The sequence below is a fragment of the Crocodylus siamensis genome, chromosome 7 (genome assembly GCF_052110815.1).
Source record: "Crocodylus siamensis isolate JL-2025a chromosome 7, ASM5211081v1, whole genome shotgun sequence".
NCBI classification, from domain to species: domain Eukaryota; kingdom Metazoa; phylum Chordata; order Crocodylia; family Crocodylidae; genus Crocodylus; species Crocodylus siamensis.
In genome coordinates this window covers 44,558,369-44,581,588 of record NC_143401.1, presented here as the reverse complement: position 1 = coordinate 44,581,588, position 23,220 = coordinate 44,558,369, and the positions used below count along the sequence as shown (strand labels likewise).

Here is a 23,220-nt window from a genome sequence, read left to right as displayed (position 1 = left end):
GCACCATGAGTCCGTGCTGGCTGTTGTGGGGTGCTCAGCCTGAGGCAGCTGCCCCCTGACTTTCCTGGTGCAGCACAGTGGCAGCAGTGACTCAACGTGGTGGGCAGGTGGGATGGCTGCTTGGTGTGTTACAACATGCCCTGTCCTGTGTGGGCCTGGCTGCCAGGACTATGCAGTGCCTACAGGGATCCAGGTGGGGGTTTGGGGTGGGGGGATATTGTGCAGCCCACCTTCCATAGGCTTCCGGCAGCAACCATCAGGCTGGATAGGATCAATGCCACCTTCCTCCTCCACCCCCCGCCCCCGAACAGCTTACTAAAACTCCTTAAGTGCCCCTCCAGCCTAAATAATTGCCCGTGCTTGGCTTAAGAAGGCAGCTGGTGGCATGGAGGTAGCTCTAACAGTTAGTTGGTTCCTGTTACAATGCAGTGGCAAGGTAGCCATTGCAAAGTTTCACAGTGGTGTTCAAGAAATAAATATTCTGGGTGGAGTATTCCAGAGCCCAGTTTGATGGAGGGTGGAAGTTATTAAAATCCTTGTGCAATTCCTCTAGAGATTCCTTTCCATGTGTCCAAATGATGTGAATAATGATATGAATTGATGTACCTTAGGTGTACCAGGGAGTGGGGCCACTTGTGGAGGAAATAGACTTCAAGGTAAATGTAGTGGCATACTGGAGAGGGCCTTGTGTGTGGCCAAGGCAGTGCTGTTTTGTTTATAGGTATAGAGTTTCCAAATCTGAATTAGTTGCGTGTGAAAAGAAGTGGGAGAGTACAATGGAAACAGAAGTAGTATAATGTTTGTTATGGCTAGTCCCCATGAGGGCAGATGTTGAATGGCACTGCCATTGGCATGGTATGCCCTGGAATGCACATAACTATAGAGTTTGTTGCAATGTAGGCAGTAGGGAACTAATGTATCCTGCATTTTTCTGATATGTGTACCAACGGTATAGACCAGTGCTTCCCAAATTTTTCCTCAGCATGACCTCATTTCCTCAGTATGATCCCTCATTCCCAAACTGCAGCCCCCTGCCTCTCCTCCAGCAGTTCCTGAGCCCTGTCTGCTGCCCACAGGAGGCAGCGGCTGCTGTGGCTGGAGTGGAGTGTGGCCTTGCTTCCCCTCCAACCATGGAAACTTGTGCATCTGATTCAATTAGTTTGTAAGGTGCACATCTACTTTGCCTTTTACATTTGTTCTGTTATATTAACTGTCACAAGTGCTGCATTCTTTTCCTGCTTCAGTCAGACTCTTACTGAAATTTGACATGAGTGGTGAATTGAGCACTAGTGAAATGAACGGACAGATACAAAGCAGCAAAAAATGTTTCCCATAAGCTTATTTACATTATGAATATCATCTAGTATTGACATTTAACTGGAGCTGAACTGGTGAAACACTACTTAGCTTTGAGTATGGAAATAGTTGTCTTGATTCAGCATCTGTTCATATTCATAGATTTCATAGACATCAGGGCTGGAAGGGACCTCGGAAGATCATCGAGTCCAGCCACCTGCCCAAAGGGCAGAAAGTCAGCTGGGGTCATAGGATTCCAGCAAGATAAGCATCCAATTTGCTCCTGAAGGTGTTCAATGTATGTGCTTGAACCACATCTTGGGGGCTCAGACAGTAAAGAAATTCTTCCTTATGTCCAGCCTGAAACGGTCTCGCAGTAGTTTATGACCATTTGACCTTGTCATCCCTTGGGGCGCTCTGGTGAACAAACGTTCCCCCAGATCCTGGTGGTCACCCCTGATAAACTTATATGTAGCCATCAGATCACCCCTGAGCCTGCGCTTTTCCAGGCTAAAGAGCCCCATAGCTCTCAGCCTGTTGTTGTAAGGTCTGTTTTCCTGACCTCTGATCATGCACGTGGCTCTTCTCTAATGTTTTTATTATTTATATTTTTTATTTAAGATTCCTAAAAGAAAATTGCTTGTTGCATTAGGCACCATACCAACAGTTGACAGTTCTCACCCCAGCCAGCTTACAGTCTTCATATTTAGATAAAGTGCATTAGATGGATAAACAATTTGAGGGAGTATGGACAAAGTAAGAGGAGAGACGCAGATGTTTCCATTAGTAATCAGTGGCAGCAATAGTTTCAGGTAGCTTTCACCGGGCTTCATTTGTCAGCAACCAGATCATCTTACCATAGACAGTACTGCCAAATGAATATCAATAAACAGTTGAGACCTGAGGTTTGAAATGGAGACTTCTGCTGTATAAGCATAGCTTCTTTTGAAGAGTAAACGAAAAGGGGGTGTTTTACTAATAATAACGACTGGAAGGAATAAAAATATTTAACCTTTTAATTCTTCTGAAAATGCATTTGTCAACACTTTGGCCCTGGGGAAAGGAATGAAACTTATGATAGATGAAAGCAAGAGTATTTGTCTGTTATGTGGGTCATTCTGTGCATGTGTTCAATACAAACTCATGAAGTGAGGAGTTTAGACTGCTGCAGTCTGTGTGCATCACTTAGCTTGTTACTGGTTTGTGTTTATGGGACCACTTTACTATGGGAATCGGTCCTTGTATCTAATTCTGGCAACTTCTTCCACAGTAAAGTATGTGATGGAAAAAGTGATATAGTTTTAATATGCAGGAAAAAAAGAATATGAGCTTAACTTGTGCAATGACTGTTCAGTTTTACAAAACTGTAAATTCTAATTATGCAGACAATGAATGGGGGAGTTGTTGTCCTGCTGTAAGCATACTTACATTTTATGGAGGAGGTATATGCATTACCAACCACACTATTTTTATATAATACGCAATACTTTTTGCTTATGGTCACCTTGCCAAAATGGTTATTTGGGGATCAAAGTTGTTTCAGTATTAGCAGACAGAGCTGATAATGAAATAAACTCCCGGTTGCTATGGCACTCTACCCAAGTTAGAAGTCATTAACAGAATATAAAAATGTATTGTACAGTGATATGTAATCTGAGCTATCCAGCAGCAGGTAATTTGATTTATTTTTTCAAAGAATAAAGTTATTCATCTGCATAAATAAAGTCATCTGCTGTGTTGAGAATACGTTCAAATAACTGAAATAGTAAAAATTTTAAATGAGATTGCTGCTGCTTTCAGGCTTGATTTTGATGCTAAAGACTTTGACTATTTTGATTTCGGTTAGTCAATTAGCGACAAACTTTGTAACAGACATAAGACCCACTTCTTACTGGAAAGCCTTGCTTCTGGAATACTATAACTTCATAACAAAATGAAGTAGACTTTAGCACACGACTAATGTTGGCTCTCTAAACTCTTAACGATAGTAACTAATGAATGAATTTCCTTGTGTTATGTCACTTATACTTTAAATTAACTTTGTCTGATCTTCAAACTCTTGTGTTGTGCATCACATCAGAAGATAGAGATCTTGATGAAAGGTTGCTTTATATGGAAAAAATGTAGGGCAGCACTGAAGAGAGCACATGAAAATAAATGTACTTTGAAGGTATAGCTTTGATGTTTTTGTGTGTTACCTCACCTATTATGTATTTACTTTTCTTTCTTCTTGGCTGTAGGATCTTTTCTTCTTGGATGCTAAAGCTGCCAGGCAGTCTACTAGTCCATGTCACCTTGTTTCATTCTCCCCTTTCTGTTAAATATATTAAGCTTTTCAACTTCAATGACTGGGAATTTGGTCATAGGTTCTTAGCAAAGTGGGGCTGGAGAGGGACTTCATTTGGTCATTTAGTACACCCTGATCAAGGCTAAACCAGTCCAGCCAAGTGTCTGTCTAACCTGCTCTTGAAAATTTCCAAGGATTAGGAGTTCACAGTTTCTTTGGGTCACTGTTCCAAATGCTTGCCCACCCTTGTACTCAGAAAGGTCCTCCTAATCTGCGGTCTAAACTTTCTGTGCTGCATCTTGAGGCCATTGTTTCTATTCCTGTCCTCTACAGCCGCAGAGAGAAGTTTATCTCTATCATCTTTCTAATTGCTCTTCAGATATTTGAAGACTTACCAAATCCTCCTTAGTCTACTCTTCTCCAGACTAGATAACCTTAGTTCTTTCAGCCTTGGTGGAAAGTTCTTATAGTTGTGGTTTAATTTAAACAAATGGAAGTATGGGGAACAATTCTTAAAAACAACCAACAAATCCCACCCCCTTTAAAGACTAGTACTTCTCTCTTTTTTTTTTTTTACTTTATGGGTCTAAATGAATCTGCTTTAGGTTGTCTTTTTCTATGTGGCTGGCTTAAAAGACTGCATTTGTGTTGGCTGCATTGGTATTTAATGAGTTTTCATCTATGCAAAACATAACAGTGATGTATTAAGTAAACCACTCCAGAGATTCTAGTCTTGTTGGGTAGAAGAATAGTTTTATGTCTGAGTAAGTTAAGCCATAGGAATGTTTGTGTCCATGTTCTGTGGTGAACTGTTATGTGCTTTGCCATATACCTGTCCTGGCTGTTCAGGTTCCTGCATGGCCTCTTCTTTGATCACAACAACAGGATGTCATCTTCCAGTTTTAAGTGCTGTCCAGTTTTGTCTCTTCACACGTGCATCTCTTCTTGCTTTTATATGTATGAACCTTACCTAGTCCTGGCTGCCTGACATAGTTCCATCTAGGACTTTGCTGAAGACCTGGGCCTTTTTGCATAGAGGCAAAAATGCAGAAAGTCCTCATGCCTAGGTAAAGAAGATCTACATTAGTTTTGAAGACATTGCTGAGTATGAGGTCCAAAAGCAATATATCAGTACTACACCTTTTAAAGCTATCCTCTAGGGAAGTTAAAGATGGACCAAATGTTCTGCAGTGTTCCAGCGTACCTGTCCATACTACAATGTATTGGACAGGATTTTGTTATGGGATGCCAGGGTAGACAGACATTCTGGATCTGACAGATTAGAAAACATCCAGAAGAGCAGGACCAATTACTCTTTTCCGAAAGGATGAGGCAGGAGCTCTTGTGTTGGGAGGAGCCTGACTGAGGTTTAATTCAAAGGGGCTTGGGCACTCAAACCCCCAACTCTTCAGTCAGCCTTCTGCCCGAGAGAATGTCTCTGCTGCTTCAATAAATTATGATGATTTACCACTTTTATTCTCTGTCCTGAATGGCACTTTCTTGCTGGGGTGTGTGCAAATACTGTTTCTGAGTATTTCTGAGCACTCCTTCCTTTGGGTTACAACCTTTGTGTCAAAAATAATTAATACTGGTTGGTGAAAAATGCCCTCCCTTTCCAAGTAGTTTTTTGCTGTCCTTATGGTACCAAATCTCTTACCCAGCACTGTGACACTGCTGCATTTTGTTACTTAGCTGGCTGTCTCTTCTGTTGTAGTCCTGTATTCCACTTCAACCCATTTTACTTCATGCTTGAATTCTGAACTCCACTGGATGCAGAATAAAACTGAGCTTGTGAACTGAGCCTTGAATTGGTTATTTCATATTCTATTACAAGTGGCATTTTGATCATGTAAGGAATTAATTCAGAAGTTGAATAGAGTTTCTTATCTTCATAAATCTTACCAAGGTCTGACAGGTATGTGTTTTTGTGGGATTTTTTTTTGTAAAATCAAGTTTTTTATGCAAGATCTTGGGGGTTTTTTTGACAATAATATCTTTATCAATCTATATACTTAAAAATTTAATTAGCTGTGTAAACAATATTGTTTTAACACAAAAATACAAGCAAGCTACACACTGTAAAGCATATACTGCAAGGTACACATGCTTGACCCCCCGGGGACAGTATTAACAAGAGCAAACTTTGAGCCCGTGTACAGGGGAGATAAAATATTTTTATAGAATATGCTTGGCTTGGGTCAGCTTTTTCTCCCCACTAGTTTTCAAATACATGTCTCTTATCCTTCCAGCCCCAAGAGGCATCAGCAAGATATACGTTACTATTACTTGGCTTTCCCTTATCTTTCATAAATAAGTACTTTTGGTGTTTTGTCCTGCATTTATGTCCCCTGATATCTCCAATTTTTTCAGGCAGGGCAAATGACATAATCAACTGCCATGACTTCAAGACCCCACCACTGTGTTCTGTCATCTCTTGTTAATTAGACATCCAGCTGCATGGTTTCTGGCCCCATGCAGCTTCTCTATTTACAACACAGAAGTGATCCAGCATTCAAGTTACTAGAAAAACCCCCTGTAAAACAGGAAGATTTCATGCTTGGAAACTGGAAAAGGATTTATTTATTTATTTTTATGGTCTCAGGAGGCTCTGGAGGTAGCATTCCACAAATTGAGGGGTGAAAACAGAATTACTTCTTACTAGAAAAACCAGAAAGGAAACAATAATTGTAGTATTTTTCTCATCTTGCAGAGTTTGGATTGACAACATTCAGCGCTTCAAGGACATTAACCAGTGCCTGGTAAACTTGAGAATACAGATAAGGAACAAGTGGAGATGTTGGGGAACACAGTGATGTTACCGTAAAGCATGAGAAGGTGGCTCAGGAATGAAGGATATTTTTGAGGCAAGAAAGGATAATAGAGAAGGAGTAAGAGAATTAGCAAGCTAAAAGAGGGAAGCATGGTAACTAGCCGCCAGAGCAGGTGATATAGATGGTGATGGGTACTGTGGCAGCTCATGGCCACTACTGAACAGGCTAACATTGGACACAGTAAGCTCTATCAAAGCTGCCAGTCACTTGTTTTCATCAGTCTCCTGTGTGGAACAGTCTCAAGATTCAGCAGCTCTGTATTTTACAGGTCCTTGAAGTGAGTGAGAACCACAGCTAAAGCTCCTTCCATCTGGAGGAAACACAACTTCCTTCAGAAACAGAGCTCTTTCTATTTCTTTAAATGCTAGGCTTATTATACTACTTTATCTCCAAAACATTTATAAAAAGGAAAGGCCATTCACTGTAGCTGGAAGCCTTCCCCAGCCCTTAGATTAAATCTCTGATCCCTCCCACTTTTTTACACAGTTTTCAGTTGCTTTTTTGTTCAGCTTGTACTTCAAAGGCCATAAACTAATGTTGAAGCTACTGTGCTTTCACATAAGGAAACTTTCGTGTTTTCAAGGGAAAGGTTTAGAGAGATGTCATCCTGTATTACCCTTGTGCCCTCCAAAACAGTGGCTGTATGTAAGAAAAAAGTGATACAAGAAGGTTTAAATTTAATTTGTTTTGTTTTTGTTTACTCATTTTGGCATAGTGTTCTTCCATGTGAGTAGTTTTATGGATGATTACTGAATTTTATTGGCTTAATGTAACAGTAAAACATTTTTGGAAAACAGATTTTCTGGATTTAAATTTGTAATTAAGAATTTGAGCGTAAGGTTCCTCAAATGCTATGTACTAGAACTTAATAAGTGTTATAAGAATTTCCTTTTTTTCCTGCTCCCTTTCCCACTAAACCTTCAAAAAGTATCCAGTTGAATAATTTCTGAAAAAGAAGACTTGTTGCTTCAACATGCTATTTTTTTTTACCAGCAGCAGAGTCGAGTACCAGGTAGTTGAATACCCACAGACCCCTCACCAGGTACTTGCCTGTGCACTTGGTCCTTGTCACAGGTAATGACTTGGTGAGGCGTCTGCAGGTACTCAACCACCTGGGCAATATGATCATCACCTGCTGGAATTTACTATCCAGTGAAGGGTGGTGAAAGCAAGCAGCAAGGGAGAGATCCTCGACTTCAGGAGGGCTGACTTTTGTAAGCTAAGAAGGTTAGTAGGAGAGGCATTGGGGTCTTGGAGCTTCAATAAGATGGGAGTCCAAGATGGGTGGTTGTTCCTTAAGGAGATAATCTGCTGAACTCAAAGGGAGTCAGTCCCAATGCACACCAAGGGGGGCAGGAGTGCTAAGAAGCCCCTGTGGCTCGGCAAAGGCATCCAGGGATTTGCGAGGGCAAAAAAGGAGGCATACAAACAGTGGAAGCAATGGGCTATCACCAAGGAGGATTACACCTCTGTCGCTCGGGACTGCAGGGAGGCTGTTAGGAAGGCAAAGGCAGAGATGGAGCTAGGGCTAGTGACCAGAATTAAGGATAATAATACTTTTTCAAATACATAGGAAGTAAGAAGAAGGCACCAGGTAATGTGGGTCCCCCTACAGGATAGGTTTGGCAGTGTGGTGACTGCGGCAAATTAAAAAGCTGACCTCTTTACGAATTCTCTGCTTCCATGTTCCTGAACAGGGACTGGGACATCTTCCCCACTAGAATTGTGGACAGACCGAGGGGAGGCATCTCCATGCCTAGGGTCAGGGATGACTTAGGGAACTTTTGGAGGGGCTGGATGTGTTTAAATCAGTAGGCCCAGATGCTCTTCCCCTGAGGGTGCTGGGGGAATTGGCAGGGGTCATAGAGCCCCTGGCACAGCTCTGAGTGCTCACGGGACACTGGCTAGTTAGTGGAAAAGGGCCAATGTTGTCTCCATGTACAGGAAGGGGAGAAAGGAGGACCCCAGCAATTATAGGCCAGTCGGTCTTACCTTTGTCCTTGGGAAGACTTTTGAGAAAATTATCAAGGAGCAGATCTGCAAGGGCCCAGCAGGGGAGGTAATGTGCAGGGGCAGCCAACATGGGTTCATTGAAGACAGGTCCTGCCTGACCTAACAAGGTTTCTTTTTATGATCGGGTCACAAACTGCCTGGATGAGAGTGTTGGGGTGGATGCAGTCTGCCTGGACTTTAAGAAGGCCTATGACATGGTTTCCAACCACACTCTCTTAAAAAAAACTTGGTGACTCTGGCATTGGTGCCTACGCAGTCAGATGGGTGGCAAACTGGCTCGATAGTCGCACCCAGAGAGTGGTGATGGACAGGTCATTTTCATCCTGGAGGGATGTAGGCAGTGGAGTACCCCAGGGCTCGGTCCTGGGGCCTTTACTGTTTAACACCTATATCAGCGATCTGGATGTGGGTGTGGAATGCACACTTTCCAAATTTTCTGACAACACTAAGTTGTGGGGCAAGGTAGGCACACTGGAGGGGAGGGACAGAATCCAGCTAGATCTAGGCAAATTACAATGGTGGATGGATGAGAATAGGATGGACTTCCAACGCAGACAAGTGCAAAGTACTGCATCTAGGGAGAAGGAACCAGCAACACGCTTATAGGCTGAGGAACACCCTTCTTGTCAACATGGTGGCAGAAAGGGATCTTGGAGTCATTGCTGACTCCAGGATGAACATGAGCCGCGAATGAGAGGAAGCAGTCAGAAAGGCTAACTGCACCTTGTTGTGCATCTACAGATGCATCACAAGCAGGTCCAGGGAACTGATCCTTCCCCTCTATGCAGCTTTGGTCAGGCCACAGTTGGAGTACTGCATCTAGTTCTGGGTGCTGCACTTCAAGAGGAATGTGGCTAGCATTGAGAGGGGTCAGAGGATGGCCACTCGCATGGTCAAGGGGCAGCGGGGCAGGCCCTAAGAGAGGCTAAAGGGCCTGAATCTATTCAGCTTCCACAGGAGAAGACTGAGAGGGGATCTGGTGGCCGTTTACAAATGCACCAGGTGGGTCCAGCTGGAATTGGGGGAAGCTCTGTTCCTCTGGGCCTCACCATAATGGCCAGAAATTGTTAGAAGGTTCAGGCTGGACATTGGGAGACATTACTTGACAGTTAAGGCTGCCATGGAATGGGGTCCCAAGTGAGGTGGTATTCTCTCCTACCTTTGGGGGTTTTCAGGAGGAGGATGGGCAGATATTTGGCTGGGATTATATGACCCCAGCACCTGTTCCTGCCAGGGGCAGGGGGTCGGACCTGATGAATGGGCAGCCCTCCCGCCTTAATAAGAGCCAACTGAGAAACAACAAGGCGTGAAAGGAGAGGAGGCAAGCAGTTGGCTCACAAACAGGTGGGCAGGCCAGTGACAGAGGGGCCCTGAGAGCCCCCTGTTACAGATGCCGTAGAATCCAGGGGTGCCACACATCCTTTGAAGGTTGTTGCGATGTCTGAGGATTTAGACTTTAGCAAGGTTTTTAATACGATCTCCCATAACATTCCTGCAAGTGAGTTATGGAAGTATGGGTTGGATTAATGAACTGTAGGGTGAATAGAAAACTGGCTGGCTCATCAGGCTCAAAGGATAGTTGTTAACATATCTGCTCAGGGTACTGCCTGATCCTTTGGTTCTCACCTGCCATGACTTCTATCTTATTAAAGAAATGGGGAGGGAAGAGATGTTATAATTAACACCTGTGGAAGGACCACGCTTGGTCTATTTCATAATCTAGGTGCTTTTTTTATTCTTTCTTTTGCAGAGGACTGGAGGGGAGGCAGCAGTTCATCCGGACTGTTCCTGGGATCACCTCGGTGCTCCGAAGTGTGTCCCCGGTGGCTCAATCTATCCGGTAAGTGCAGGCAGATGTTTTGCTGGCTTATGGCTGTGCTCGTAATCTGTCCCAGTGGGTTTCCAGCTCTGTGCCAGTTGCCCTATATAGGGTGTCCCTGTCTGCCTCTTCTTATATGGGTCGCTCACAGTAACCACCTGTGTTCACAGTTGTTGCCTGCTCCAAATAATAAGGAAAAGGGAAAAAGATACAAAAGGTTTCTTTCTTCACCCGTGTCTCAGCTCCCCACTGCCAATTAACTCGTTAGCAGCTTGTTATGGTCACTACCCAGTCTCTTTTGCCGCGCTCTGTGCCAGCACTGGTCCAGGAATCTCCCCGCAGTGGAGTTCCCAGCCCTCGGACCCAGCTCCCCTCGAGTTCTGGGGTGATGGGCAAGGTCTCTTCTGGGGTCTTAGGCTTGCGACCCCCTTTTGCTTCAGCATTGCCTCATTGCGTCCCTGTGTGGAACCACTGCTTCTTGCAGCATGGCAACTCAGTTTTTCCTGGACTCACTGCCACTCCTGTAGGCTCCTGGTAAGTAGCGAGCGTGGTTTGCCTGCCCCGGGCTCTGGAGTCCCCCGGTCAGCACTGGCCTTGGGTTGCAGATCCCTCCTTCAGATCCTTCCTTGCGGGAGCCCCCAGCAGCTCCTCTCTTCTCTCATGGTGCCCGAAGACAATTTCCCTATGCATTGTCCTCTTCGTGGGGCTCTGAGTCCTATTGGCTCTCCACAGAAGTGGGGCATCTCCTCGCCCCACCAGGCCATAATCACTACCAGCTGTGAGATTTCTCAAGTAACAGGGCTTCAGTCAGGAACCTGTTACAGTAGTAATGGCTCGATTCTAGCTGGCAGTCAGTATTAAGTGGCTTGCCCCAGGGGTCAGTCCTGTGGCTGGTTTTGTTCAATACCTTCATTAGTGATCTGGAAGATGGGATGGAGAAGATCCTCAGCAAGTTAGCAGATGACAACAAAGTTGATTCAGAGCTAGATTCAGAGAGACCTCGACAAACTAGGGAACTGGACCAAAAGAGATCTCATGAGGTTCAGTAAGGGCAAGTGACAAGTCCTGTGCTTAGAACACAACAATCCCACACATCAGTAAAGCTATGGACTGATTGGCTAAGCAGCAGCTCTGCAGCAAAGGACTTGGGGTTACAGTGGATAATAAGCTGAATATGAGTCAACAATGTCTTCTTGTTGCAAAGAAAGCCAACTGGCTATACTAGTAGGAATGTTGCTGCCAGCAGATTGAGGAAAGTGATTATTCTTTCCTTTTCAGCAGTGGTGAGGATGCTTCTAGAGTACTGTGTCCAGTTTTGGACTCCCCACTACAGAAAGGATGTAGACAAATTGGAGAGAGTCCAGTAGAGGGCAACAGAAATGGTTAGAGGGCTGGGGCACATGACTTCTGAACATAAGCCAGCAGTTTAATGAGGCCATCAACAAAGCCAGTCACACCTTGTTGTGTATTAGCAGATGCATGACCAACAGATAGAGGGAGGTGATGCTTCCCTTCTATGCGGCGTTAGTTAGGCTGCAGTTGAAGTACTGTGTCCAGTTTTGGGCGTTGCACTTCAAGAGGGACATGGAGAATCTGGAGACCACTAACATGATTAGTGGTCTCTGCGGAAGACCCTATGAGGAGAGTTTGAGAGATCTGGATCTTTTCAGCCTTTACAAAAGATGGCTGAGGGGTGACCGTGTAACCACCTGTAAGTTTTTCAGGAGAGGACAGCAGGGAATTGGGGATGCGCTGTTTACTAGAGCCCCCCCAGGTTGTAACTAGGAGTAATGGGTGCAAAGGAAGAAATTTTTTACAGTAAGGGTGGCCAGAGTCTGGAATGGGCTTCCAAGAAAGGTGGTACTATCACCTAACTTGAAGGTCTTCTATAGGAGGCTTGACAGTCGCCGGGCTGGGGTCGTCTGACCTCAGCCCTCTTTCCTGCCAGGGGCAGGGGGTCAGACACGATGATCCATCAGGTCCTTTCTGACTCTATAATCTATGAATCTGTTTAGGTTCCTTCTGACCCTAAGTGCTATGATCCTATGAAACTAATAAGGATAAAGCATTTTCTCTCTTGGAGAAGTGCTGTGTTAAGGAAAAATGTTTAGACAGTGGAAGATGCTTTGAATTATTTTTTTGGGGGGAAGGTGGGTATGGAAAACAGTCTCAGGAGAGAGAAATAAGCAAACATGCCCATCATGTACTTATGGAGAGATGCAAACAATGCTGGATTAATAACTTTGAACTCAGTTAACGAGGAGGCTATTGCATGGCTCTCCAGATTTGCATTCACTAAATAAAGGAAAGGTGTGCTACAGCACCAGTAGCTGAAAGTTCCCCTCTTCATATGAAAACTATTTTTGAAAATGTGCTGTACTGCGCTAATTTATTAACTGACAATACTATAAAGAATAATCTCTTTAGATTTTTCAAAAGACTAAATTAAATTGTTACAGTTGAATGCATTAGGCCCCTGATTGCATTGTGACACATTTCTGAGTTGAAATAAGACATTATAATCTCAGAAAAAGAGTAATATATTATGTAGTATGAAACAGAATATAGAAAAATTAAGTGGGAGACCATTTTTCTGTCTAACCCAAGGAATGCAATTCAACATTGAAAACATGACAAAAGCAGGAGTCAGCGTTGTTGAGTTAAAACACTGACAAATCATTTCTAAATGCCCTTTAGCTAAGTATAGACTTGATTTAAATTTATCTGAGGTATTAAGGGATCAATACAACTTTCTTAATGATAGTGTAGTTTTCTTTTAATCTAATTAAAGTTAAATCACTGATGTGTATTTTAGAGAAACTAAACCATATTCTTTTTTTCCCTCCCCTGCTCCCCTCCCAAGTTTAATTTGCAGTGCCTGGCAAGGTTTTAAAGGAATCTTGTTAACTAGTTTTGTTTAAGTTCTGAACTTACCTTGATGTCATAGATGAATGAACTTATTTATTCAGAAGTCCATGCAGACTAATTATGTATAATGTCATTCAAATCTGTAATATTGACTTTCTTAAACTTCTCTTTAGAGGAGATCATTAATCAGGGAGAGATTTCAACCCCCTTCCCCCACTCCTGTCTCCCCTTTCTAAAGGAGTTAAGATAGCAGTTTTTCTGAAGTTATGGTGCAGTACTTCCTATTGTACTGCAAAATTGAGTTAAATAATCCTTTTTTCTTCAGGAAGTTATCTAGTTCAGCCCCCTGCTCAAAGCAGGACCAACCCTAACTAGATCATCCCAGCCAAGGCTTTATCTACCTCATCAGATCTTAAACCTCCAAGGATCAAGATTCTTCAGCCTTTCTGGGTAATCTGTTCCAGTGCTTTACTACTCTCCTCGTGAGACTGCTTTTCCTAATATCTAACTTCAACTTCCCTTGCTGCAACTTGAGACTTGCTCCTTGTTCCATCGTTTGCTGCCACTAAAAATCATTTAGTTCTGTCTTCTTTTGAACCACCCGTCAGGCTACTATTAAATCCCCTCTCAGTCTTCTCTTCTCTAGATTAAATAAGCCCAGTTCCCTCAGCCTCTCTTCAGAAGTCACGTGCACGAGCCCCCTCACCACTTTCATTGCTGTTTGCTGGACTCTGCAATTTGTCCACATCTTTTCTTCTGGGGGGGCCCAAAACTTAACATAGTACTCCAGATGTGGCCTCACCAGTGCTGAAGTTTAGATATTGGGAACAATTTACTCATTAGAAAGGTAGGTAGTAAAACACTGGATCACCTTACCCAGAGATGTTGTGGACTCTTCATCCTTGGAGGTTTTTAAGACCTGGCTAGACAAAGGCTTGACTGGGATGAGATAGGAGGAGGAAATGGTCCTGTTTTTGATCAGGGGCTTGGACTAAATGACCAGCATGGGAGGTAATACTCAGGAGCAACCAATACGGGTTCATTGCGGGCAGATCCAGCCTGACTAAAGTTGTTTCCTTTTACGACCAGGTCACAAAGTCCTTGGATGCAGGTGTTGAGGTGGATGTTGTCTACCTGGACTTCAGTAAGCCCTTTGACACTGTTTCTCAGCCCATTCTCATTAAAAAAAACAAAAAACTGGGTGGCTGCGGCATTAATGCCTGCACAGTCAGATGGGTGGCAAATTGGCTTGATGATCGCACCCAGAGAGTGGTGGTGGGGTCATTTTTGACCTGGAGGGATGTGGGCAGTAGAGTTCCCCAGGGCTCGGTCCTCAGGCCTGTGCTATTCAACATCTTTATCAGCGACTTGGAGGTAGGTATGGAAAGCATGCTGTCCAAATTTGGTGATGAAACAAAGATGTGGGGAGAAGCGGGCACACTGGAGGGGAGGGACAGAATCCATCTAGATCTCGACAGGTTACAGAGGTGGGCAGATGAGAATAGAATGGAATTCAGTGCAGACAAATGCATGGTGCTGCATCTAGGGAGAAGGAACCTGCAACACACCTATAGGCTGGGGAATACCCTTCTCAACAACACAGTGGCGGAAGGGGATCTTGGAGTCATTGTTTACTCCAGGATGGACATGAGACACGAATGTGAGGGAAGCGGTGAGTAAGGCTAACCACACCTTGTCGTGCATCTACAGATGCATCACAAGCAGGTCGAGGGAGGTGATCCTTCTCCTCTATGTGGTGCTGGTCAGGCTGCAGTTGGAGTACTGCATCCAGTTCTGGGTGCTGCGCTTCAAGATGGATGTGGCTCAGCTTGAGAGGGTCCAGAGAAGAGCCAGTTGCATGGTTAGGGGGCCAGCAGGCCAGGCCTTACAAGGATAGACTAAAGGGCCTGAACCTATTCAGCCTCCACAAGAGAAGACTGAGAGGGGATCTGGTAGCTGTTTATAAACTCACCATGGGGAACAGCAGGAAATAGATGAGGCTCTGTTTCCTCCAGGCACTACCTGGGATAACAAGGAATAATGGCCACAGATTGATTGAGAGCAGGTTCAGGCTTGATATCAGGAGGCCTTACTTGATGGTTAGGGCTGTCAGGCTCTGCAATGGGCTCCCAAGGGAGGTAGTGCTCTTCCCTACCTTGGGAATCTTCAAGAGAAGGTTGGATAGATACCTGATTGGGGTATTATGATCCGCACTCATTCCTGCCCAGGGCAGGGGGCGGACTCGATGATCTGTTCAGGTGCCTTTCAACCCTAGAAACTATGAAACCACCTGAGGTGCTTCCAACCCTAATTTTTGTGATTCTAGGAATAGAGGGGAAGGGTCACTTCCCTCTATCAGCTGGCAACAGTCCTACTAATGTATGCTATTAGCCTTCTTGGTTACAAAGGCACACTCTTGGCTAGTATTCAGTTTATTGTCCACTGTAACCCACAGGTCCTTTTCTGCAGAGCTGCTGTTTAGCCAGTCAGTCTCCAGCCTATCTTTGTTCATGGGATTGTTCCATCCTAAGTGCAAGACTTTACACTTCTCCTTATTGAACTTAATGAGATTTATTTTGCTCCAATCCACTAATTCCTTGAGGTCTCTCTGAATTTTATCCCTACCCTCCAGATCATTGAGACAAAATAACATACAGCTATTCAGTGCTTTAAAGCAGGGGTGGGCAAAATATGGCCCATGAGGCCATTCTATTTGGCCTGTGGGGCCCCTAAAAATATAGAAAATTAATATTTCTCTGCCCTTGGTTTCTGTCAGAAATTACAGGAACCAAGGGCAGTAGGATCCAGGAGAAGCCCAGCGTGCTCCAACAACAGCAGGCCCGCCTGGCTAGTGCTCCCTGGTGTAGCCGCTCGCAGCCCACGCAGGGCTGTCCGGAGCAGGCACAGGCAGCCCCAGGCTGTCTGCGAGTGGCTGCAGCGTGGGGCACTGGGCATGCGGTGGGCGAGGGACTGCTTCTCCCCCTCCCAACCCTGCGCTCAGCACCACGTTGTAACTCAGCCCCACTGCCAGGCTGGCAGCAGGGCCAGGTTACAAGCTGGTGCTGAGCACGGGGAATAGCAGCCTCTCACTTGCCATGTGACCAGTGCCCCGTGCTGCAGCCACTCGCAGCTCTCCTGGGACTGCCTGTGCCTGCTCTAAACAGCCCCGCGTGGGCTGTGAGCGCCTGCAGCAGGGAGCGCCAGCCATGGGGTGGGTGAGGGTCCTCTTTTCCCCGTGCTCAGCACCAGCTTCCCTGCCAGTGACCAGGGGGTCAGGGCTGTGCACTGTCCCTTGCCTGTACCTTGGGGCTGGGGGGCACTGGGTGGGAGCATGCGGCCTACACCGGTGCCCCAGGGTCAGTGCCGGCAGGGCCCAGAGCAGGGTGGCAGGAGTGCGGGATCCCAGCTGGCAGGGGCTCTATGGAGCTGGGCCAGCTCCCCCCTCTCCCTGCTGGTGCAGCCCAGCCCAGCACCACAGACCCTTGCTAGCCTGCACCCAGCTTTGGGCCCCACTGGTGCTGGCCCTGGGATATTGATCCCAAGACATTGGGACATTGGTCCTAAGATGGTGACCAGGGGGTGGGGCACCTGTCAAGGGCTGGGGCTGCCCATGCGGCCCTCGACAGCCTGCCAAAACTGAGTAAGCAGCCCTCTGCCTGTAATAATGCCTGCCCCTGGTCTAAAGCCATATCTGTGATGGGGAAACTTACTGCCATGGTGGTGCTTAGAAGCATTCTGTTGTTTTAGATGGGTTGCCTCTTAAACAGGAAGCAGTGTAGCCATGGCCACTTGGTGTTTCTGGTGGGTTAATTAGCACTGCTGATTGACAGTGCCAGTTAGTCTGCTCCATGCTAATAAGCTTACCCGTAGCACCATCTAGCTAACAAATTTTCTTCCACCCTGCTTCTGCCCAAGATGGTTTCAGTTCTCTCCAGCAAACCTTTTCAACCTGCTGTTGCCTGTTTCTTTTTCAGTAGTCCTGCAGAGTATCCAGAATCAGGCTATTTAAGTTTCAGTCTCAAAGCTATCCTAGAAAATCCCTTGCCAGCTGTCTCCCCCTTTTTTGTTTTATAGTAAGGGAGAGTCAGTTCAAACATATGTCTGCCACAAGTTCAGACAAATATTCCAGGGGGTCTTATATAAAGTATGCCATTGTTTGTGGCTGCTTGCCTCAGAATCCACCATATCGTCTATGTAAAACTGAGCAGAGTTTTTTACGTGGGGACATAAACAGGCTCTATTCCTGTTATTGCATTACAATTTGAAATGCATATTTTAACACTTGTGCTAATAAATACCATCACACAAATCAAATATTTGCTTTGAGATACAACTGGCAAGGCATGTAAAAAGGGCACAAAACAGTATGCTGCAAGTATGTTAGAAGCCAGAAGAAGACCAGCAAAACTGCTGTTAGTGTTCAATTCCATTTTATGTTATCAGATGTAAAAACTATATTCTGAGTGTGCTTTTGAGATGTGCATGGTAGATACCTGTTCCACAGTGCTTTCCCACTACTAATTCTGGCAAAATTATCATTACAGTGGTGGGAACTTCTGCCTTGTAAAGACAACATTGTTCCATCGAGGTTTACCTGCGCATATATCCAATCTTACCTGGTGTATTTTGCTATCCCAAAGAAAGATTTTACTGTATGCTGTTGTCTAAAGATGATTCCACCCCTCCCCCTGCCCTTTCTTTCACTGTTTTTTTTAAAGATTTGACATGCAATTTTGGCAATTAAATCTGTATTAAAATCATATCTTTATGTAAGGGAGGAGTTGTGAATCATTTCTTTCCAATGATATCTGCCCATGATGCTTCTGGATTTTTTTTCCACTTTCTTTTGTCCAATGTCTTGTACTTTTTCTCCTTTAAGTCAATAGACAAGAATTAGATTTGTCTAAAAATGCTCCCTTTTCCTGACACAAGGTCATTGTGCAGGTGTTCAAGCAGTTTGTCGTGGAAAAAAGAGTGATTCTGCCTCACCCAGTGGTGAGCTATCAGGGTGCCCAGCATTGCTTATTCCCGGTCTGGTCCTGGACTTGAGGAGGAGGGGGGTGGCAATGTGTGGCTCAGGCCTGCTCCATACTTGGTCCCACCAGTCACTTTCACATCAACCTTTGGAAAACACGGGCTTTCCAGTACTGTTCAAAGGGTGGGTTGACTTCACTGTAATAATGTAAAGATTACAGTCTTCTTTGTAATTTCCTGTAGCTATTTGAAGATGTACCTTTTTAGATTGCTTTAGCTTGGTTGGTTGGTCTGTTTGTTTACACAAACCAATGGAACATTCTGAATCTTCCTAAACATCTTTTTAATAAATCACCTTGAAGATGGTATTCTCTGAAAGTGAGTTTTCATATTTCCTTCTTCTCAGCCCCACTGGGTCCTCACATTTTGAGTTTTGAGAGGGATTTGAGGGTAGTGGTGAGTTTACAAAATGTCTGACACTAATACAGTGTTTTTCTTTTCCCTCTTGAAGTCTTGTCTAGTTTAACCAAATATGTTAGGGTCAAGTATTTGCAGCCAAGACTGTCATTTCATGAATGTTTAATAATTAAAAAAAATAGTTTGTCTTTTGTTTCACTAATCCCATATAGTGATAAAAAAAACTTAAGGTATGTCCAAGAGAAGAAAATGTGAGGAAGAAATACAAGATACTTGTTGAACTTTTTAATATAAAGTTAGCCCTTAAGCTGTGAGACAACTATAAAATAGAATACCTTATTCTGTGAAAACTTGCATGACAGATGCAGGGATGGATTCAGCAGGGATGTGGTGAGACAGGACTATTTAACAAACTAGCATAAATAAAGGTGTGTGAGTGGGGCAGCAATTGAGAAGGGGTGCCAGGATGTCAATCCCCAGGGAGCCTGTGCTGCCACCAACACAATAGCCAATCTTCTAGTAGCTTGTGATGATGAAGCAGTAGTGTTGACTACTGCTATTGCAACTGCCCATGTGTGAGGAGGTAAGCACTCAGCATCCTTCCCACCACAACCCCTTCCACCCAGAGTGCTAGAATATAGAGTTCTGCCTCTCATTTAACATCTAGTTGCATGCCTTCTGAAAAAATGGAGCATATCCACTAACTTTTTTCCCTCTTAATTGCTTTGTGCATTGCATATACAGGTAGTTTTCAGAGTGATAATTTCTTTCTTGTTTCCAGTCTACTCTTTCCTCACAGGTGTTCTTTTCACTAGCACAGAAAGTGGTGTCACTAGCACACGCTCTTCTTCTTTAGAAATATTCTCTGCTTGGTTGGTGGGGAAATCATAAAACCGCTTCTTACTGTGTACTTCCCATTACACCTAAGAGTTCTTGTTTCCCTAGTCCAGAGTAGTGAATCTGAACATTACCTGGAGACATGCAATACTGATTAATCGCAGCAGGATTTCCATTTTCATAATCCTTCTGTTAGGTTCTATTAAGTGTTCCTTAATCGTGCATTTGCATCTCCTGTTTCATATCTTTTTAAATAAGAAACTTCTTCCAGAAAGGAGTGTGATCTCCAAGGGAATCTTCAGATACAAAAGATGTGAGGATAGTTTGCTGAATAAGTTAAAGTCATCCAAAGTGACATGAAGTTTTAAGTGCTATCTGATGAGCTCTTACTTGCTTTAACTACTTTGTAACAGTGAAGTTTATCTGGTAAAACTAGCAAATATGCCCTCCAAACTCATATGCAAAATTTAATTTAAAAATTGTCTTACAGTATAGCATAAACTTGGAGATCTATCAAGAGGCCTCTGGGCAGGTGAAAGAAATCATTGAGATGTAATGTAGAATTGCTGTTGCGGGGAGAAATAATGCTAGGCAGACTGTTGAAGATGGGAAAGCAGTAAAGAACTGTGCATCTAAAGCCTAGTGGTGAATAGCTGGTGAACAGCTCTCTCACAGAAGGACTCCATTCGCATGTTTGTGGTGTGAGAAGTGTAAACCTCATATTATGGTGGATTGTTTGTAGCTGCTTTTATGCTTGGTCTCATATCATTGATTGACTTGGATCACAGGAGTTGTTGATGCTCAGGTTCCTGAATGGGAGGAGAAACTTTTATAGATTCATAGACGCTAGGGTCAGAAGGCACCTCCACAGATTATCGAGTCCAACCCCCTGCCTAGGCAGGAAACAGTGCTGGGGTCAGATGACCCCAGCCAGATGCCTATCCAGCATTCTCTTGAAGACCCCCAAGGTAGTGGGGAGCACCACCTCCCTGTGAAGCCCATTCCAAATTTTGGCCACCCTTACTGTGAAGAAGTTTTTCCTGATATCCAGCCTAAATCTGCTCTCTGTCAGTTTGTGACCGTTGTTCCTTGTTATGGTGAACAGAGCATCTCTGATTCCTTGCTGGGTCCCCCTCATGAATTGGTAGGCAGCAACAAGATCACCTCTCAGCCTTCTCTTGTGGAGGCTGAAGAGGTCCAGGTCCCTCAGTCTCTCCTCATAGAGCTTGTCCTGTAAGCCCTAACCATACAAGTGGCCTTCCTTTGGAGCCTCTCAAGTCTATCAACATCCTTCTTGTAGTATGGCACCCAAAACTGGATGCAGTACTCCACCTGCAGTCTGACCAGTGCCACATAGAGGGGAAGTATTGCCTCCTTGATTCTATTTGTTATGCATCTGCTGATGCATAATACAGCGCAGTTTGCTTCACTGATGATTTCGTCACACTGATGACTCATGTTCATCTTGGAGTCCACTATGACTCCGAGATCCCTTTCTACTTCTATGCTGCTGAGAGGGTCACTTCCCAGCCAGTAGGTGTGGTGCATATTTTTGTGCCCTAGGTGCAGCACTCTGCACTTATCCTTGTTGTACTGCATCTGATTGTGTACTGCCCATGTTTCTAACCTGTCCACGTCTGCCTGCAATTGTTTCCTACCCTCTGGAGTGTGCACTTCACCCCACAATTTAGTATTGTCCGCAAACTTGGACAGAGTACACTTCACACCCACATCCAAGTCAGTGATGAAGATATTGAAGAGTATGGGTCCAAGGACTGAACCCTGTGAGACCTCACTATCCACATCCTTCCAGGTCAATACCAACCTGTCTACTACCATTCTCTGGGTGTGACCACTAAGCCAATTTGCCACTCACTGGAAGACGTAAAAATCTGTTACAACCTCTTAATTTATTTATGAGCATGGGATGAGATAATGTATCAAAGGCCTTGCTGACATTCAAGAAAATGACATCCACAGCTGTGAAAATGACATCCATCTGTTCAAATCAAAGGTACTATTTTCAGGTTTCAGTTGATGGCTTTTTTGTCAATTGCCTTTTTTTTTTTCTTGCCAAAAGCCATTGTACTTAGGGTTCTACCCAACTCAGCAGCTCATCTCTTGGGCAGATCATGGGGCTAGCTGCCATTTTCAAGGGGTTACTGTGGCTGGGGCCCCCCAACACCTTTGGCTGAGGGGCCCCAGTGGCCCCCACCCTTAGCTGATTGCCTGCAAGGGCTATCCATTGTCCAGCGCTGCCTCTTGCTGATTGGTTGAGTGCTGTCCATCATGCAGTGATTGGTGGAGAGAGGCAGGGCTGCACAACAGACAAAATCTGTGAATTTGTGATTTTTGATAGGTCTCTAATTATATTTTGATGCATCCTGAGAGGAAAGTTGATTTGCATATTCATTCACTTATGCCTCGTAACCTTTATGTATCTGTATGTCACTACACTAAAATAACATTTTCAATTCACCTAGAATTGTAATCTGATTTATATCAGACACACTAAGTCTGACATCCTTTTAGAATTCGTCCAAACAAATGAAGCATTAATGCATATCCACTGTAACTGATAGCTTGTTTACAAGATCAAAAATTAGGATATTGAGTCAGATCATTAAGGAATAATCTGAATATAAAGCAGCCGATTCTCTCTAGATACATGCATATTTTGCTAGCCAGTTTTTAGTTAAGGTTCTCTTTGGGACTTGGTATGTTAAGACTTGTCTAGAATGCAGTACTAATCCAAGAAGTACCTCTCTGAAAATGCTTTGAGTTTGGTGACAGTGATAGAATATGCCAGGTTGACTGCTAAAAATGACATTTTCAGTTATAATCTTTACATACCTAACCAAGATAAAGCTGATACTTTCTTTTTATGGATGTCCACCTGCAGTAGAGGTGGACCTTGTTGTCCTTCTAGTTTATAGACACTTAGAAACATGAGCCTGGAGGCCCCTTTCCTGTGTAGAGGTAGCATGTTTCTCACATACCTGACTTTCTGTTATTAAAGGAGGATTCTTCTTGATTTCTATAGAAGAGAAGTGAGAATGGGTACAGGTCCAGTTGTTTTTCTTCACAGGTCATGCTCATCATAATTTTCAGCAAGTATTAATCTTAATCTTGGTGGAATTCTACTAAAAAAGTTTCTTGAATTAAAAATAAGAAATGCTAGTGTGAATGTAGTGATATTGTGTCATATGAACACCCTCCTCCTCCCTCCCCCCCTCAAAAAAAACAACAACCCCAGAACAAAACAAACCAACCCTGTATCGCAGGCAAACAATGTTCTTTGGGCAGATATATTTCTTATTAGACCAGGTAGACAGTTGGAAAAATTGTTCTTTGCAAGTTTTCAGGCACAAACACTCTTTTGAAGACAAACACGGCCACGACCAACAACTGTGTAACAGGGACATTCACAATGTGTGTCATCTGTTGTCATTTATGAAATTTTAGAATGGCAGTATTACTACTTGTGCAATTTTTACCTATCAAAAGTAAAAACAACAACCAAAAAAGCCCCCTTTATATTGATACAGGACCCTTGAAAATTAAAGCAACCTCTTATCTGTGTTTGTGAGGAGATAAGCTGTAGTTTCTTTTTGGCATTCTTGTTCTGAGTTCTGAATGTGTTCAAAATCTTGTGCCCTATGCTTTACTTAGTGAACATCTTTGTTGCCCATCATGATCAGTGCACCAATTCTGGGTAGTGGTTTTTATTTTTAAATACTATATCAAGCTATGAAATCTAATCTAGAAATCTCGCAGTGTTTGCTGCCAAGCATTAGGAATGATTCAGCTTCTTGAGCAGGTGGTTCTCTAGTTCCTTTGTAGCATTGCTATATTGTTCTAATTATGAGCTGAAATTC

General features: G+C 44.0%; 1 protein-coding gene across 3 annotated transcripts in view; it reads left to right on the top strand.

The window, feature by feature from the left end:
* The window catches only part of CCSER2 (coiled-coil serine rich protein 2), a 148,049-nt gene that overhangs the window by 4,967 nt on the left and 119,862 nt on the right, over positions 1 to 23,220 (top strand). For all 3 annotated transcript variants that reach the window (XM_090057381.1, XM_090057380.1, XM_090057382.1), the window contains exon 2: positions 10,178 to 10,267. The gene's annotated coding sequence lies outside the window, so the exon portion shown is untranslated. The remainder of the gene's footprint in view (positions 1 to 10,177; positions 10,268 to 23,220) is intronic.